The 17,695-nt window shown below is 52.3% G+C and overlaps 1 protein-coding gene across 6 annotated transcripts in view; it reads left to right on the top strand.

The window, feature by feature from the left end:
• LOC106505220 (uncharacterized) overlaps window positions 1–17,695 on the top strand; it is a 71,246-nt gene that overhangs the window by 33,823 nt on the left and 19,728 nt on the right. The window contains exons 5-7 of one of the 6 annotated variants that reach the window (XM_084980617.1): window positions 12,641–12,858; window positions 13,773–13,897; window positions 14,783–14,841. The exons of 3 other annotated variants lie outside the window; for them this stretch is intronic. The gene's annotated coding sequence lies outside the window, so the exon portion shown is untranslated. Of the gene's footprint in view, window positions 1–1,514; window positions 5,431–12,640; window positions 12,859–13,772; window positions 13,898–14,782; window positions 14,842–17,695 lie in introns of those variants that run through there. 2 more of the 6 variants (XM_084980620.1, XM_084980624.1) reach the window with 2 other exon arrangements.

Here is a 17,695-nt window from a genome sequence, read left to right as displayed (position 1 = left end):
GCAGAAACATTTACTGTACATGCTTCAAAACAAAAATTCTGCGAGATTGTTTGGAATTAAATCACAACCAGATAATGGCCATGAGCAAAGCATTACGTGATCTCGCTATAGCAAGCATCTCTCATTATTTGAAATGTTATCAAATGTTTACTTTTTTTTTCTTTTTGGTCTTTTTGCTGTTTCTTGGGCCGCTCGCATGGCATATGGAGTTTCCCAGGCTAGGGGTCTAATCGGAGCTGTAGCCACTGGGCCTACACCACAGCCACAGCAACGTGGGATCCCAGCTGCATCTGCAACCTACACCACAGCTCCTAGCAACGCCGGATCCTTAACCCACTGAGCGAGGCCAGGGACCGAACCCGCAACCTCATGGTTCCCAGTCGGATTTGTTAACCACTGCACCACGACAGGAACTCCTCAAATGTTTACCTTTAAAAATTAAAAATTCAAATCCTTGTGAAATTTAACAGAAGGAGAGAGGGCAAAAGTAAATTGCATTTCTGAAGCCATGACGTCTTGGGGTTCCTGTTTTTCCATCTCGCTGGTCAATGTTAAAGCCTCTGCATGTGCTCGGACTGATTCTGGATTCTGTTTATTTCATCCAGCATTCTTTCATACAGTTTTCCTTTCGTCAGATTTTATGAGAACTTAAATCCCTTTCTAGATTTCGATCTTAAAAGCATATCATAAATTCTGACTTTATTCAACTGGAATGTCCACTGCTGACATGCTACGGAGTACATTTGCGTATAGCTTTACTCTGTTTTGGATCACTGCAGAGGCGTGGGCTCATTTGTGTCCTGGCCTGTTTCTCAGTCTTGTAATGAATGGGATGCTCGGCACTTAGAGCGCAGGGGACTGTCCCCTGCGCGTTCTAGCAGGTCTGCAGCCTTTAGCGTCCGACTTGCGTTTACTCGCCCCGAGGCTCATTCACCTGCTGTGTAGGCTTTTCAGCTTTGAGAGCGTAGTTGAATTCGCCCTGTCACCCCGCCCGCCGCCCTTCGTACCAGTCCCTGCTCCTCCCGCATGTGTTCTCGCCCTGACTGGCCTGCAAGTTGGGATGAGAGTGTAAGTTCTCTGCCCTTTGTATAGATGCTGACATCCTGTAAGAGCTAGACACCTCGAGTCTTTTTATTTGGGGGGTGGGCGCTCCTGCAGTATATGGAAGTTCCCAGGCCAGGGGTCAAATCAGAGCCGCAGCTGCCAGCCTACGCCACAGCCGAGGCAACACCAGGTCTTTAACCGGCTGAGTGAGGCCAGGGATCAAACCCACATCCTTATGGATACTAGGTCTTAACCTGCTGAGCCGCAACAGGAATGCCAAAAATTTCCAATCTTTGAGTATTTTTCCTTTTTGGCCACCCCCACAGCATATGGAATTCCCAGGCCAGGGATCGGATCCAAGCTACAGTCGGGACCTACACAGCTCTGCTGGGCCAGGGATTGAAGCTGTGTCCTGGCACTGATCCCATTGTGGCGTGGTGGGAACTCCTCACTCTAAATCTTCTTTCCAGATGGATTCCTTCAAATTATAACACAACCTGGACCGGGACTTGAAACTGCTTATCACATGCCCCAGACACTATTCTCGGGGCTTCTCAAATATTAACACACAGTTCTCATCGTGATTCTGTGCTGTAGGCTTCATGGTCTCTGCAGGTTTATAAATGAGGGTACTTGAGGCTGGAACTGGGATGTGAGCGCACGTTCCCCACCACGCAGGCGGTCCAGGGCAGACCGGAAGGGGACCCACGTCGGCCCAAGGTCTGGATCCCTGAGCCCGGGACCAACCCCTTAGAATGGCCTCCACCCGCCAGCGCCGTGCCCAGGTTCTCCCGTGGGTCGGAACTAATGGAGACAGTGATATCACCGTTAGACGGAAGTCGTCAGAGCGGGGGGCTGTGAAACGCTCCCCGTGAGGGAGCCCGGATTTGAGACCAGGTCTGACCCCACAAAGCACGTCTGAACTCGGCACAGCTGTCCTCCCTGGAGGCGACTGGCGGGTGCCGTTGTCCTCTGAGGCTGAGCTGCTTTCTGCTGCAATTCACAGCGTAGATCACACCTTTGAGCACCCCCCTCCACCGAGATGCCCGCAGCACGGTGCCCGTGCCCGTTGATGAATTCCTCCTGGATGCAGGCATCACCCACCGTGAGATCCAAAATGAGTTACTTTGTTGTTGGTCACGTTTCAGGTGACCAAGTCTCCGCCTCACTGAGTTAAAGCCTTCCGAGGACAGTGCTTGGGCCTCGGTAAACATGCGAGGACGCTCTCCCAGCAAGCGAGTGGCGTGTTTTGTCACGGTTGCCGTTTGTGCGGTGGGCCCTCAGCCCGGCTCTGGGGGTCAGCAGGCTGTCTGAATTGCTCTAGACCAGTGTGCCTGCCCCCCAGTTTCGGTCTTGAGTCCTGATGTGATGGCACTGGGGGCGGGCGGGCTGACACTGCTGTGGTTTCTGTGGGCGGGATGCTGTGGCCTGAAGGTGCCCCCACGGAGGGCAGAGTCTTCCACCCGAAGTGTGCCACGTTGGTGCTGGGATTCTTCTGAGCTGAAGGCAGTGGAGACCCCGCCGACGCGGTTCTTCACCTTTGCCGTAACTGCCTGAGAGACTGGGGGTGCGGCTCTGTACCCCGAGGCAGAGCCGTCGCGGGAGAACCTCCGTGCCAGAAAGGCACCTGCGTGACGGGGCAAACATTTCTTGACCGACATCCTCGGCTCCTGAACCGTCTCCCTCCCCTCTGAAGCCCCGGACGCCTGCCGCCTTCCTGTCGGCTCGGGTGGCACACAGGCCGCAGTTCGGATGGGGCCTCTGGTGTGGACCTGTCTCGGGTCCGTGTCGAACGACCCGGGAGGAGGAAGGGGCAGCTCTGGTGGCCTGCGAGGGGCGCCCCGCTCATGGGGGTCCCGAAGCCTCCGGAGACCTTGCGAGGCGGGAAGTTCTCAGGTCCTCGGCCTCCCCGGCCTCCGCCTGCGGGGCCGGTGGGCGGAAGAGCGGTCTTTCCCTGGACTGAGAGCATCGGAGAGGCGCTGGGTCGGGCCTTGGGGGTGGTGTCTCTGGGAGGTTCTGCCAGGCACAGCCCGGTTTCTGTGACCCCTCCTCCCCGACACGTCATCTCCCTCGGTTCTGGCCTCTGTCCACAGTGGGGAGACCACAGGGGAGGACGCAGGCCGAGGTCCCATCTGCGTGCTCACCCGCAAGCTCTGAGACACGGTTCTGTCCACACTGGCGTCTGGTGTGCACACTCACCTGTGGGCCCTCGTGGAAAAGCCACCGGAGGTTTTGCTGTCACGAGTTCTGCGTCCTGGGAGTTTGGCTCGGTGACCAGTGAGTCCTCTGGTTCCACCAGCTGACAGTGCAGGTCCCAGCCTGCATTTGGTGGCTGTTGACTGGGCTTCCCGGACACGAAGCAGCTGTGCCGGCTCACACGGGAGCTTGTCACTCGGAGCCCCGGGCCATGAGAGACTTTTGTCATAACCCTCGTTTTGTCAGAATTGAAGTCCCCTTCGAGTAGCACCTGCCCGGTGTTACAGGTTAGTGGCCGGGTGACCGGGGGCATCTGGCTGTTCTCAGCATCACTGACGAGAGCTGGCTGAGGCTCACCCTGGGGTGAACATCCTGGCTCTGGAGCAGGCCTGCTCCTGGGCACCTGGGCGTCCATGGATGAGTCGCAGTCAGGACCACCGCTGGATGCTGCTTCTCAGGGGCCGGATGGTGGGTCCTTTGACTGGAAAACCTTACATTTGAAGAAAAACTAGAGCACCCTTATCCTAAGCAGTTGTGGTGCTGGAAGCCACGGAAAGACCCAGTTAAAAAAGTTCGCAGAGAACCTGAGCGCCTGCCGTAGGCCCCTTAACAACAAGAACAGCTCAGGCTCGTGCACTTTGGTTTTTGCTGCCTCTGACATAGAGGCTTAAATTTCGCCCGAGCTTCTCGGAAAACCCCCTAAGCTCCCCAAAGGCCTCTGCATTCCCCAGAGAAGTTCCTTAAACACTCAGCTGCCAATTTAACTCCTTTTCCTCCAGAGAGCACTTGGGCCTGCGGTGCCGTCAGCACAGGTGGCTCGTGGAGATGCTGAGATCCAGGAATGGATTTGGCGGAAGGAGCAGCAGCAGCGCCGGGGTCGTGTGGTTGCTCCCTTAACTTCCTGCTTCCCGGGTCTGCTCGGGCTTTGGGCTGCAGGGGTGTCCTGCCCCCTGTCCTCGGGTCTTGTACGTTGTTCAGCCCTTCTGTCTCCACTTCCCCAAGCTCCCCCCTCCCCCCAACTTCGGGGAGAGGTGAAGATCCTGGACCTCCCAGCCATGCTCCCAGGATTAGCCGCTGAGGCTGTTCTCCCCCCAGTTACACTGTTAACAGACCAGCCCGCAGGGCCCCGGAAATAACTCTTGCAAAGGAGAGAGGACAAGAATTTCTCGCAGGTCCTCCTGTGAATGAGGAGGAACTGGGCCCGCTGGGGGCTGATCGAGGCAACTGAGCGAAGATTGAATTGCACCCAGAGGGGAGGACATTTGAAGGCCTCTGTTAAATGCTTTGTGCGGACCTTTCAAAGGCCCATCACGCGGAACCCAGAAGCTCTAGAACATGGAACTTGCTTTCCTTCTTGCTTAGGAATCTTCTCCCTGATACAGAGCGGTTGAAAATGATGCAGTTGGGTGGGTGGATTGATGTTTCGACATCAGGCTTGCAACCCCGTTCCTTAAGGAGGTAAACGCACCTGTCCTGAGCTCACAAATGCCCATCCGGACACGCGGCTCTGGAAAGACTGCACAGTCCATCTGCCTCCCACTCCCCAGACCCTCCTCCCTGTTGGTCTGAGCGCTTCTGTATGTTGTGAAAGATGAGGGTCTGGAATCAGGACTGTCCAGCTCTTAAAAAGGAACATTTTTCATTGGTAACTTCCTTGGACTTCTGATATATTCCAGAATTCCACTTTCATTTTTTTCTCTTCCTTGAAGTAAATCTTACCATGTCCAAAAATATAAACACCTCCGAAGGTGAGAAACTGCCCACATGCCCCCAAGACCAAAGAGGAAGAGACTTTATGATGCGGGCTGCCCAGAAGCCCCCTTCTGAGCCCAGTGCAGCTGAAGGTCTGGCTCAGAACCTGTGAAGAAGAGTTAGGGTTGGTCCTCTTCCGTCTGCTTCACAAACATGAGTAAGAAGCGATTTACAATCCTTTACTGCTAAACTAGTGAGTTTTGGAGTTCCCGTTGTGGCTCAGTGGAAATGGATCTGACTAGTATGCATGAGGACAAGGGTTCAATCCCTGGCCTTGCTCAGGGAGTTAAGGATCCAGTGTTGCCATGAGCTGTGGTGTAGGTCAAAGACCGGCTCGGGTCCCGCATTGCTGTGGCTGTGGTGTAGGCTGGCGGCTACAGCTCCAATTCGACCCCTAGCCTGGGAACCTCCATATGCTGCAGGTGCGGCCCTAAAACAATCCTGGTTTTGTGCTGACATACCCAATTCACAGCTAAAATTTTGTGACAGAAGCTAGTCTCTGCTTGTACCTGTCTGCGTTTTTATATCTATAGATGTGTTTGTTTCATGCATGTGATTTTTCTATGTTCAAATGGTCGTGCAAAAAATTGGTAAATAGGAGTTCCTGTCATGGCTCAGTGGTTAATGAATCTGACTAGGAACCATGAGGTTGCGGGTTCGGTCCCTGCCCTTGCTCAGTGGGTTAAGGATCTGGCATGGCCGTGAGCTGTGGGTGTAGGTTGCAGACGCGGCTCGGATCCTGCATTGCTGTGGCTCTGGTGTAGGCCAGTGACTATGGCTCCGATTCAGCTCCTAGCCTGGGAAACTCCATATGCTGTGGGAGCAGCCCAAGAAATGGTAAAAAGATTAAAAAAAAAACTGGTAAATAGCTGTACTTCATTGACGTAACGCAAAGTGCTATATAACTATTCCTAAATTCTCAAATAGAAAATAACCTAAATGCTTTGAGTTCTCATGATCTAGGTAACATATTTGGTAAAGTCTAGCTTGATAGGTTTAATTTTAAAAGACAGGTCTTCAGAGTTATCAAGGCTAAATACAGTACTCACAGCGCTTATTCTACCTGGTTTTATTAGTCAACTAAGCTTATGTTATTTTCTTTTTACAAAATTTCAGTGAAGAAAATAACTTGAATGATAGCTGAATACCTCATGAAATTTCCTGACTAATCTAAGTAGAATTAAATAGATGTAAGCTGGGTACAAGTTTACAAATGAACATTTTACTAATACGTGTTTTATGGTAAATCTACTTAGAGAAAATTCTTTGGCAACTTACATCTTTAAATGTTTCCTCAGTTTAATGATGGAAATTCATTGACTAGATCATTTCTAAATTAAACATTCCTACACATAGGCTTATTTTTGGTAAGATGACTTGGATCTGTCAGTAGACATATCTTAGGCCCCATTAAAACTGTCCTACGTAAGCATATGCTTCTGGAAGTTACGAACTGTAGGTATTTGCCAACCTCCAGAATGCTGGCGTGCAACAGTTGAGTGTCGCCAACCTAGTTTTCACTAGGAATTAAGGTTTATCAGCGTTAAGAATTCTTATATACATACACACACACACATATGATTGAAACCCCTAGAAATAAGGGAATCGACTGTGCATGCAGGGAACATAGGTTGTATTTTTGGCTAATGTGTGTTATGGAGCTGTTTTAGGAAATGGGTGGTATAATGGCTTTTCCTCCAGGATGAGAGAAAAATAGAGGATGAACTAAATGGATCCAGAAAGCTTTGGGGACGGAGAGAGGTTTTTCTTTGTTTAAGCCACAGCTAAAATCGAATGAGAGTGTTAGTGATTCTAAAGATAAGCTTGATCAATGGTGTCCTTACATAAACAGACTTCACCTGCTAAAAGGGCAGTTTCCTTGGACTGTCGGTCTGTTCCTGACAGGGTTGTGGAGGATTTTCCTCAGCTCTTGTTTTGTCGAAATTATTTCCTTCACTTCAGGTTGTCTTTGTTCTTTGGAACTTAAGATACTCGGTTCCCTGTTATCCGTGGGACGCGCCTGCCTGACCGGGCAAACGGGGACAACACTTGTGTATCAAACACCTGTGCTTCTGAGTTGTCATTGGCATCTTTGGACCCCCGCAGCCCTACCCCTCCTCCTTGGCTCGGGGTGGGAGAGAAGCCTCAGTCGCCTGACCCCCCCCCCGAGTGTCACTTTTCCTGGGCTCCCGTGGGTGTGGAAGGTCTTTCTCTCCTGCTCATCTGTCTAATGCCTATTTGATGCACCTGCTAAAGACCCCAGAGGGAAGAGGGGAAAAGCTTTGCTGACCCTATGCCCTCTGATGTGTGTGTGTTGAGTTCTTACCCCCAAAGATGATGGTGCTGGGAGCTGGGGCCTTGGAGTCGGATGGGAATTAGTGCCTTTATGGGGGGGGGGGCTCCCGCACCCTTTCTGTCCCCTGAGGACCCACTGAGAGGATGCCTGCTACGACCCAGGCAGCGGTCCTACAGACCCTGACCTGGACGCCTTGATCCCAGACGTCCAGCCTCCAGAACTGTGAGAAATAAATGTGGGTCATTCCTAAGCCTCCAACACGGGCGTCTGCTGCAGCCACCAGGCTGGAATCAGACTCCAGAAACCGAGAACTAGTCCAATCGGTAGAGAAAGGTCATTGCAGCGCAGCTGACATTAACCTAAGGAGTCCAGATCATAACCTTCCAGTCTAGACTGTGTTTGTTTAAAGGATAACTATTAAGAAGGCTTCACGTCCGTCTGCGTCTAAAGCAATCACGTTGGTATTGATAGAATTTCTATAGTAACCGGTTATCAGATTTCAGTCCTGTGTGAAGTTTTGGCACGAAATTTTGTTTTGTGGGAAGATTAAGATTGAATTACCATGTGAATCTTTAGGAAATACCTATTTTTTTTTTTTTACTTGGGCGTGTTTAGATTATGTGACTTTGCAAGTTTCACGTTTCTCAAGGTTCTCTCATTTTTTTTTTTTTTTTTTTTTTGTGTAAGGTGGTTCTCTTTAAGTGGGCCAGCGTGGCACGTGGCAAGGACTCGTTGACTGTGAGCTTTGGTCACTGCTGCTACCCTGACTTTCGATGTCACCCCTGTAACAGGAGGATTTGTATCTGTTCTCTTAGCTTTTCTTTTTCGTTCAGGGCCGTGCCCACAGCGTATGGAAGCTCCCAGGCGAGGAGCTGAGTCAGAGCTGCAGGCGCTGCTCTACCACAGCAACGCCAGATCCAAGCCGAGTCTGTGACCTAAGCCCCTGCTCGCGGCACCGCCAGATCCTTAACCCACTGAGTGAGGCCAGGGATCCAGTCCGCACCGGGGTGAATACTAGTCGGTTTCATTGCGGCTGACCACACCGGGAACTCCTGTCCGCCTGGCTTCTTAACACAGTTGGCACCGAAGCTAATGATCAGTAATCAACAGTAGTGCAATTGAAAAAGCATGGGATTTTGTTTCTGGCCAACCTTCTGTTGTTTAGAAAAGCTAATACTCTGATCCTAGACAATGTCATAAGCCAAAAGGGAGGCTTTTTATAGAAAAAACATTACGTCCTCATAAGGACGCTGTTAGATGAAATGGCTGTGACCCCGAGGCAGCTACGTCAGGCAGGAAAGGAAGGCTAGAGGTTATCAAATCAAACACCGAGGACGGCCCATCCCGAGGCTGTAGGCTCCAGGTGATCAATAATGGTCTTGCTTCATTTTTGCGCCCTTTCTCCAAGTCCCCGGCCCCAACCGACCGCAGGGCCTCCTGCCCACTCAGTTTGGGGCTGACCGATGCCAGTCAGTTTCTGTTGAAATGAGCTCTTCAGGTTTTTAATGTACCTCAGTTCACTTTGGACTCTTAGTAACGCTGAACCTTCGCAGAGACCAGTCAACACGTTTGCTGCCTCCGTCCGAGGCCGCCGGTGGAGAGAAGGAACTGAGCATTCAAGTCGATCCAAGCACACAACTCGTGGGGAACAGGACAATGTCTTAGCCACTTAATGTGCTGGTTTGATTCTTTTAAACTTAGAAGGGACTTTAGATTTGATATTTCAGTTTTACCTTACATGAAATTATAAAGATAACCTCCGATTTTTGAGAATCGTCCAACATTGTATATGCCGTGATTTAAAAAACCGTCTCTTAAAATTCAGTGGAAAGGTTTTTAAACGTTCGGTACACGTGAAGGCTGCACTGTCGGGGTCCCTGGGGAAAGAGAGCCGGGCGGGGTGCTCTGGACATAAGAGAACCCGCTGGGCCCAAGGCATTTTGTGCTCTAAGCCGGGCTGCAGTGCTTGTCCTGGAACAGGTCTCAGGAATTCTCTGAAGGGAACAGAGGCAGGCAGGAGCTGGGAAAAGGCAGGCAGACACAGTGCAGGGATGCGGCAGAATCCCGGGGCCTCCAGGGATACAGGTGACAATGTGTCTTTGGGATCTGCGCCCCTGAGACCCCCCCCCCCACTGGGGGGTGGGGGACGAAGGGTGTGGACCCTGCTTATCCCAATCAACTGAGGCCTGGACCCTGTCCACCCCGTCCCCGTTCTGTGCTGCAGGCCCCGTCCTGAACGTACACGTCCCCCATCCTGAAACGTGCCCAGTTCTGCTGTTTCTCCCAGAAACCGCTTTGGGCCAGGTTCCCAGGGTACCCCTAACTTGCTGCAGGTAACAACCCTCCATGGATCTCGGGCTGGTTGGGTCTGTTGGCTGGACGCCTGCAGGGAGGGGAGCCTGGTTTGGGGGCGGCAGCATCAATGCCTTTCATTTACTCTTCCCCCATCAATTTTCAGCCAGCATGTGTGTTTCATGTGAATTAACTGCCCAGGTCTGGAGGCGGCGCAGCGGGAGGGTGACGGCTCGCTCCGCAGGCGCGGGTTGGGGAGCAGGACACTACACAGACCTGGACGCTGGTTCCCCCAGGACCAAGGGAAATGGGGGGTTGGAGGCTTAAGCTGGCCGCCTGCGGAGCTCAGAGGGCACAGGCGGCAGGAGGAAGATCTGAGCTTGGGGGCGAAGCCGGATTTAGGGCAGTAAGGAGCAGGATCCAGGGGAAGGCGTGAGATGCAGGACAGTGTGGTGCTTGACAGTGAGTGGAAACCATGCCCCGTGCTGTTTAGCCCCTGTTCTAGAATTCTAGTTATAAAAATTTAATTATAAATTTGAAGTTTTAATTAGAAAATTTTCTAATAGAGAATCTACCCCAAAACTCCTGGGAAGCCATGTGCATTCCCTTGGCCTTGAAGATGTAAGTCATGCGTCTTTGAAAAGTAAACCCTCCCGAAGGTACGGGGACACTGCCGGGGACGCCTGCGTCTGTCCCTTCAGAACAGACGCTAGATGAGGTTTACGGCATTGCACCTGACGGATGACTAAAATTTTGGAACAAAAGCTGTGGGATGACTGTCTCTTTATGGATAAATGCGTATAATTTTCTATTCTGGATGAATTGTCAAAATTGTGAAAGACCTCTAGTCAGTTTCAAGAAAAATCTTTAATATCCAGAAGGCACATAGGTAAAACCAAAACTTTTAACTTGCCAAATGCGGATTTCTTGGACTATTGGTCTGTTCTCCAAGGTTGTGAAAGCCTTACTGTTTAAGTAAACTGCCCATAAAACAAAGATTCTGTCTTATCAAAATAATTTCCCCTGCTGCATATTGTCTGTATCAGATCTTTGAATACTCAAGGAAACTGAGTCGTCCTTATTAAAAGAGCTATTTTTTATAATTACATCCATTTTTATATTTGCCGTGAAGTCTTTGTCACTTAGGTTGAAGGAGTAGCTTGTTTCATGGAGACCTATGATCCTATGTAATTATTTGGAAACCTGATATTTTTGGCAAACTCCCCCCCCACCCTCCAATCATGCAAAATGAAGGCTGTTTTTGGCTGGCCCACAGCATATGGAGTTGCCAGGCCAGGAACCAGATCTGAGCTGCAGCTGTGACCTACACCGCAGCTGTGGCAATGCTGGATCCTTAGCCCACCGTGCCAGACCAGGGATTGAACCTGCCTCCCAGCGCTGCAGAGACGCTGCCGATCCCCACAGCGGGAACGCCAAGGTTTTTAGACCTTGAACTTAAGTTGGGATTCTTCTGGCGGGCTCTTGAAACATAAGACATGTCCTCTCTCCTTGCAGTAGGAGCTGCCAAGGTGATGCGGCTTATTCGATGCTACACTGCCCTCCCCTGTAATTCAGCACGAGTGATGCTAAACTAACATCCGGCTGTCATTTTATGACATTTCTAAAGAACACTGTCCTGATAGAGGTCTGTCGTAACTCTAATGACTAAAATATGTCACAGACATAACTAAATTCCTGTCAATTGAAGTATAATAAGCTTGTCAGGGCGTTCATCGTGGCCGTGTTTCTTTTCTCATGGACGGTTCCTGGTGCTCTGGCTGGAGTGCTCTCAGGAGGTTCCTGGGCCGCCTCCAAGCACAGGTAAGTCAACCTGCCCCCCTGCGAGGAGGCCAGCCCCTCCCAGAGGCTGGCGGCACCGCCCGCGTGTCCGGGGGAGCCCCAGACCGACCCTGTCCTCCGCCCAGAGAGGCAGGCCCTTAACGCGGCCGTGGTGGCCGGTCCTCTTGCGCTCAGTGGCTGTCAGGGGAGCCCTGAAGCTGAACCTCCTAGCGGGTCGGTCCCCAGAACTCTGTCCCTTTGGAGAAAGATTTGGCAGAGAGACTGACAAAAGGCCTTTGGACGGAGAGGAAGAGAGAAGACGGGCGTGGAGGGGGCCAGGCAGGTTTGTTAGGAAAGACGGGGGCGGCAGAGGCCGGCTGGGGTGCCGGTCGGGGGTTGGGGGGAGCGAGGTGCGCTTTAAATCACTCCTGCGGCCCGTGTCGTCTGGCTTGCCTGGCTGTGGCCTGACTCAGGCCTGCCCTCGGGTGGATTCTAGCCCGAGGGCTCGGGGGCGCCGCGGTGGGGTGGGGGGCAGTGCTGTGGTCTGGGGCCCTCCCTTCCGACCCCTGGGTAACCTTTCTGCGCGTGCGCCATCCCTGAGCGCCCCTGGACCTCCGGAGCGAGAAGCGGATGCTATCTGATTGCATCCGAGGACACGGCTTTCATCTTGCGGTCGTCTGTCCCCAGGGAACAGACCTAGTTGCTTGGCCTGGACCCACCCTCTCCTGCTTTCCTTTCACCTCCGCTGCAGGACCATCCGCAGACGTTGCTGGAACCCCTTCGAGGAAGAGGCTGATCTGCCAACCTGCGGGCAAAATCACAGTCTCTGTACACCGATGCCAAGGAGAAACAGGGAACAGAAAAAGTAGCTTTAATGTCCAGGCAAAGAGGGGGACACAGCTGGCTAGTGACTCAAGGACAGTCCCCCTCCTCCCTCACCTTGGAGGGGCTGGCGAGGACTCCTGCTGGTTCAGGGAGCGGGGCGTGGTCAGCTCCTGGGCGTTTCCTGATTGGCGGGTGGTGAGGTCGTCGGGCGTCAGCATCATCCACCTGCTGGTTCCCACCGCTCCGGGGTCTCCGAGCTTGCGGGCAGCACACAGTTGACTTCGCCCCCATGGTGGGGCTTCAGCGCCTGCAGCGCAGCTCCAGGGACAGGGTATTATCTGTGGCCCTTGCGGAAGAACTGAAGGCCCTTGCCTTTGTTGAATGGCTAAACCATCATTGTCTTGCTTGAATGTTTTCCTTTATTTTCTCACTTCTGATTGAATTGGTTCTCTGAAGTTTTGTATCCCTAAAAAAGGCAGCTGGAGAGCATGAGTGGGAGTCTGCTCTGGGAAGGCCTTGCGGGGTCCTCTTGGTTAAAAGCCCACAGCAATCTTGAGGCCCAGACGCTGCCATCGAATCCTGAGGAACTCTCTGGTCTGGCCCATCCCATCCCGTCCATCAAGCATCTGCCGCCAGCACGGCCTCGGGCCAGTGTGTGGTGTTCGGACCACCAGGTCAGGCTCCTGCAGCGCCAGCCTCCCCCTTCTCACGGCCAGGCAGGCATGGTGTTTCCCTCTGGTACGGGCTCGGTCCCCTCTGTTGGTCTGTCACAGCCCACACAGAAGCCCTCGCTGAATTCGGCCAGCAACGCCCGTCTTCACTAAGCACGGACCGTGAAACCAGGCAGGGCCCTGTGGGCTCCTGGGCACACAAGCCTTTCTGCATCCCCCGTTTCTTACTTTTTATGGACTAGGTCTCGGCCTCCAAGGCCTTCCCCAGGCTCCAAAGGGCAGGTTCAGACAGTCGCTCGTCAGGGCAGGGAGAGGATGTGGAGAGCAGGGGGAGCCGTCGGGAGACAGTAGCGCAGCCTGGGGCAGGTCCTGGTTCCTCCTCTAGGAAGACACAGAACAGCAGCTTTGAGTTCTTCTGCCGAACTGTAACCCCCAGCAAATGGAAACCAGAGAGGAGGACCCCCGGAACCAGTCCCGGGGCCACCCAGCCCCAGCTCTGGAGAAGACTGCAAGCCGGCATCCACCCAGATCTGTGGTCCTTTTTCTACTCCCAAACTATAGAACGACTTCCTAGTCTCTCCTAAAGGGTGGCACAGCCTTTGGGGCATTAGCCCATTGTGGCTGCCCTTGCCTGGCAAAGAAATGAAAGCAATTTTTTTTTCTCCTTAGCTCGGAACCGTTTCCACATTAATCTGGTACTAGTAGCTGGGTTCGGTGGTGAATTTTGGGGGCTTGTCCGGCCTGGCCTCGTGGGCGGCTGACCCTGTGGGGCACCTCGGCTTGATGGTTGCTCTGGGGTTTCTCTCCTTTGGGAGAGTGGAGGGTTGGAGGAGGCTTCCAGAGGCCAGGTCGCCAGGGGTCCCCCCTAGAGCCATGCCCTGATCATACCCGCCCTGCCATCTCTGGGGTGGGAGCAGGTAACAGGAGAGAGGCAAGGCCGTCACCCAGCCCACACCAACCCGAACCTCCTGCTCGGAGAAATCATTTGAGGGAGAAGAAAAGCAGAGTCTGGGGATGTCGGGACATCTCTGTCAGCGTCTGGGTAAGTCGCCTGGCGCACACTTTGAGGCCCCTGGGTTCTGGTTCCTGTGACAATTCTAGGCTCTTGCTGGCAAGTCTGTTTGTAAAGGCATCACTTGGACTCAGGTCCAGGGCTTTATCGTGGTGTTTTTGCTTTGTTTTTGCGTGCATTTAATTCCATGTGATGGTACCGTGGGAAAGCTTTTGAGTGGAACTAGGCGGTCAGTCTGATTTCCGCTCGGCTGTTGGGCGTGCTGGCCTAGGCCCCAGTTGTGCATGCAAGGGGGGGAACAAAGCCAATATGGGAAGCACCTCTGAAATTCCATCAGGCAGTTCCCTGGGGAGCCAGCTGGTCCTCTCGTAGCTACGAACCAAGGGCTCTTCTGGGATCGACTCACGGGAAACCAGCCCCAAGGGGCCCCTCGGCTTGATGGACACTTTGCCGAGTTGTAGCAGCAAGTCTACGGTGGCTTTAGAAAAGGAGGATGCGCGCCTTCGGTAAAGAAGGAACGTGGAATGGAATTGCGTTTCTTAAGGAGAAGGAATTCTGTCTGGTGGCTTGTTTGGGATGAAGAAACGGGACAAACAGGACAGACGGAAGGTCTGAGGGAAGTGGACGCTCCGGACTAAGTTCAGGATTTTAACTGAACTTGAACAGCGAGCTGGGGCAAAACTTGAACGTGGCCGTCCTCTGCTCGAAGACCGTCTTGCGTGCTCGTGACAACAGCTCATGTGACGCTCTTTGCCTTTAAGTGATTTGTTTTTGCCTTTGAGGTCTCTCGTCACTTGGGAAAAGTATTATCCACGGTGACCTGTAATTTTTAAATGTTTAAAAAATATATGTTTAAGGAACTTCCTATCAAAGTTTCCTTCTGTTTTTTGTTTTTTCTTTTTTTTCCCACTTCAGCTGACTTTGGGATGCTTCAGAGGCCCCAAGGTGTCTCAGGAGTGGTGGAAGGGGAGGAGGTAAGGCTCTCCCGTGTATTTTCCTAGTTAATTTATCAAATGAGTGATAAGCCTCCTTGGATTAGTCCGTGTGATGTCACAACAGGAACCAAGTTTGTCAGTTGCATTGTAATCAGGTCGTAAATGTCTCTTGAGTCTGGTCAGTATAGGCAGTTAATGGCTTTACTGGGATGGCTTTGCAAAAATGCTTCCTCTTAAGAGAAAATTTATGGAACGGACTCTTTGAAACGTGAGTTCCTGATATTCAGACCACAGTGCTGAACTGGACCCCTGCACTGCACTGGTCTGTAGAGAGGACTCCTGCATCAGCGTCATCTTAAAGCAAGGCTCACATGGAGTGAAACTGCACCAGGATGAGAGGATGCAGACCCCTCGCCCTGAACCTGACTCGTGAGATGATTTGTTTTCCTGAACTTCTGTGTGTGAATCAAATGTTTTTCCATCAGGAGCAGGATCCTATGTTAATTTAAAAAAAATCAGTCCAGGAGTTGCCATCATGGCTCAGTGGTTAACGAACCTGACTAGTATCCGTGAGGTTAAGGATCCAGCATTGCCCTGAGCTGTGTGTAGGTTGCAGACCCGGCTCGACTCCCATGTGGCTGTGGTGTAGGCCGGCAGGTACAGCTCTGACTCACCCCCTAGCCTGGGAACTTCCATGTGCCATGGGTGTAGCCCTAAAAAGACCCCCCCCCAAAAAAAAGAACAATCGTTGGGTTTGTGGCCAGTTATCTGTGTCTAGTACTTCCAGGTTAGCTTGGTGCATTTCTCCTTCCCAAGGCTCTGACCAAATAGCCCTTAGGAACTTTATTGCTAGGCAGGATTATCTCACCTGGCCAATTAATAAAACCTGCTGTGACCCTGACCACAGATAAGAATTTCTTTTAGGGTCACTCAAACTTAGAAACGAGCAGCTAAGTCTCAACCAAAAACCGTAGCTGGTTTGTTAGAAGGGCACGTCCCGCAAGGCCGGGATGAATTTCTGTGCCTCTAACACCAGGCTCTGGGCATAGACGGAATCCCGAGATCCTGTGCTGCTTGGTCTGCTCCCTGGGCTTGACATCTCTGAAAACTGGCTTGGCGTGGGAAGCTCTTGGTGTATGTTGTATACTCTGTTGTTAGCTATATTCTACCTTTTTTTATAAGGCTGTTTGTTGTTTTGCCACATGTGTAGCTGAGCCTCCAAAAAATGAAGTGACTGGAAGCAGCTGATCAAATACGTAGTTCTTTGCCAGGTCAGTGATTGCCGTAGTGTAACTCTAGCTATGAGAAGATGTGACAAGGGAATTATTGTCCTGGACCACGACAGACTAGAAAGACGGTGGTCCAGAGACTTTCGGCTGTTGCGATAAGGCCCAGTCCAGTGAAAGCACATCAAGGGCCTGTCAATGAGAGCGTTGCCAGACCTGGGAATGAGCATCCTGGCACCGTGGGATGAAATGCCTCCCAAAGTGGTCGCGTCGGGAGCCCTGTGAGCTGGAGAGGAGCGCTTGCCGTCTGCCTCTGCATGGATAAATCGTGAGCCGCCGCAGCTGCTGGCACTTAACACCCCTTGAAAAGAGCTCCGGGTGGAGATCAGCAGGGAGGCCTCTGCTCTGGGACAACCCACAGAGCCAGGTCCTCAGAAGATTTTATGAGCCCAGTTCTTGCATCCCTCATAGCTAGAAAAGCACTAAAACCCTTGACAGTGATATCTGCCTTGGCCATTAAGGAAAATAGTTTTACAGATAAACATGGAGTAACCGTGGTTCAGACGTGCAGACTAATGCTAGGCGGCATTAGGATCGTGGTTTCAGACGGCTCCTTGTGTTGCTGGGAACTCGCGCTTTCTGCGCTGTGTCGGACGTGTGTTGCCACCAAGGCATTCCTACAGCGATGTCTGCTGGTAGCTGCAGCCTATGGTTTCAAGGTCTCCTCTTGTAACTATTTAAACAATGAAATCACTTTGGATCAGACATCAGCAGAAAAACGATGCGTGATGGCCACTAGCTCGCTTTAGGTATATGTCAGTACCACATCGGACGTTAAAAACCCGCTTAGATGAAGGTGGACACCGGACTCCAGGTCTCTCCGCAGTGCCCGTCCAGATGAGTTTGGGGCCACGTCTCCTGGACTCCCCAGGGAGTGAGATTCTGTCAACGTTCGGTTGTCACTCCAGAACAGTCCAGGCATCGAGATCTCAGTCATACAAGACTAGGAGCCAGGACTCGGGACTCAGGAATATTTCTAATTCGGTGTCCATTCCCCAAAATGAGGCAGGACTGTGCCCCATTTCAGCAGGAAGTAGGGGGTTGTTGCCCTGCTCCCCATGCAAAGACTTGGGGCAAAACGGGAGCATAGACCTAAAACCAGCTCCGCGAAAGCCGAGTTCCTCTGCCGAGCTTAACGTCTCCGTCCAAGACGCATGCTCACCCGCTTGTCCATCACCTGTTCTCGAGGGTGAAGGGTGTCAGAAGAGGGAAGCAAACAGCAGGGCCCGTGGGGCTCCTGGGCGCAAAAGCCTGTGTCCCCCATTTCCTGTGTGTCGAGAACAAGCTGCATCCTCTGCGGCCTTCCCTGAGCTCCAAGGGGCAGGTGCTGCTCAGGGAAGGGAGGGGATGCAGCGCCCGGGGAGGAGCGGTCAAGAGACACAACGGTGCCACCTTGGGCAGGGTCCTGGCTCCTCAAGGGATACACGTCATACCTTTGAGCTCTTCTGCAGACCTAAAACCCCCAATAGGTGGAAGATGTTGGCTACCTGATGAAGCCTTACCATTCCAGAAAGGAGGCCCACCGGGACCCGTCGTCCCAGGGCCACTAAACAGCCGCTCTGAAGAAGGCCAGCTGGCTCCTACCCTGAACCTTCCCCGCGGCCCCG

Source organism: Sus scrofa, chromosome 10 (genome assembly GCF_054392235.1).
Source record: "Sus scrofa isolate SSC_HxYL_T2T_F1_AM1 chromosome 10, Sscrofa_HxYL_maternal_Yorkshire_Landrace_v2.0, whole genome shotgun sequence".
Lineage (NCBI taxonomy): Eukaryota > Metazoa > Chordata > Mammalia > Artiodactyla > Suidae > Sus > Sus scrofa.
The sequence above is the reverse complement of the archived record's forward strand: the minus strand, read 5'-3'. Positions and strand labels throughout refer to the sequence as shown.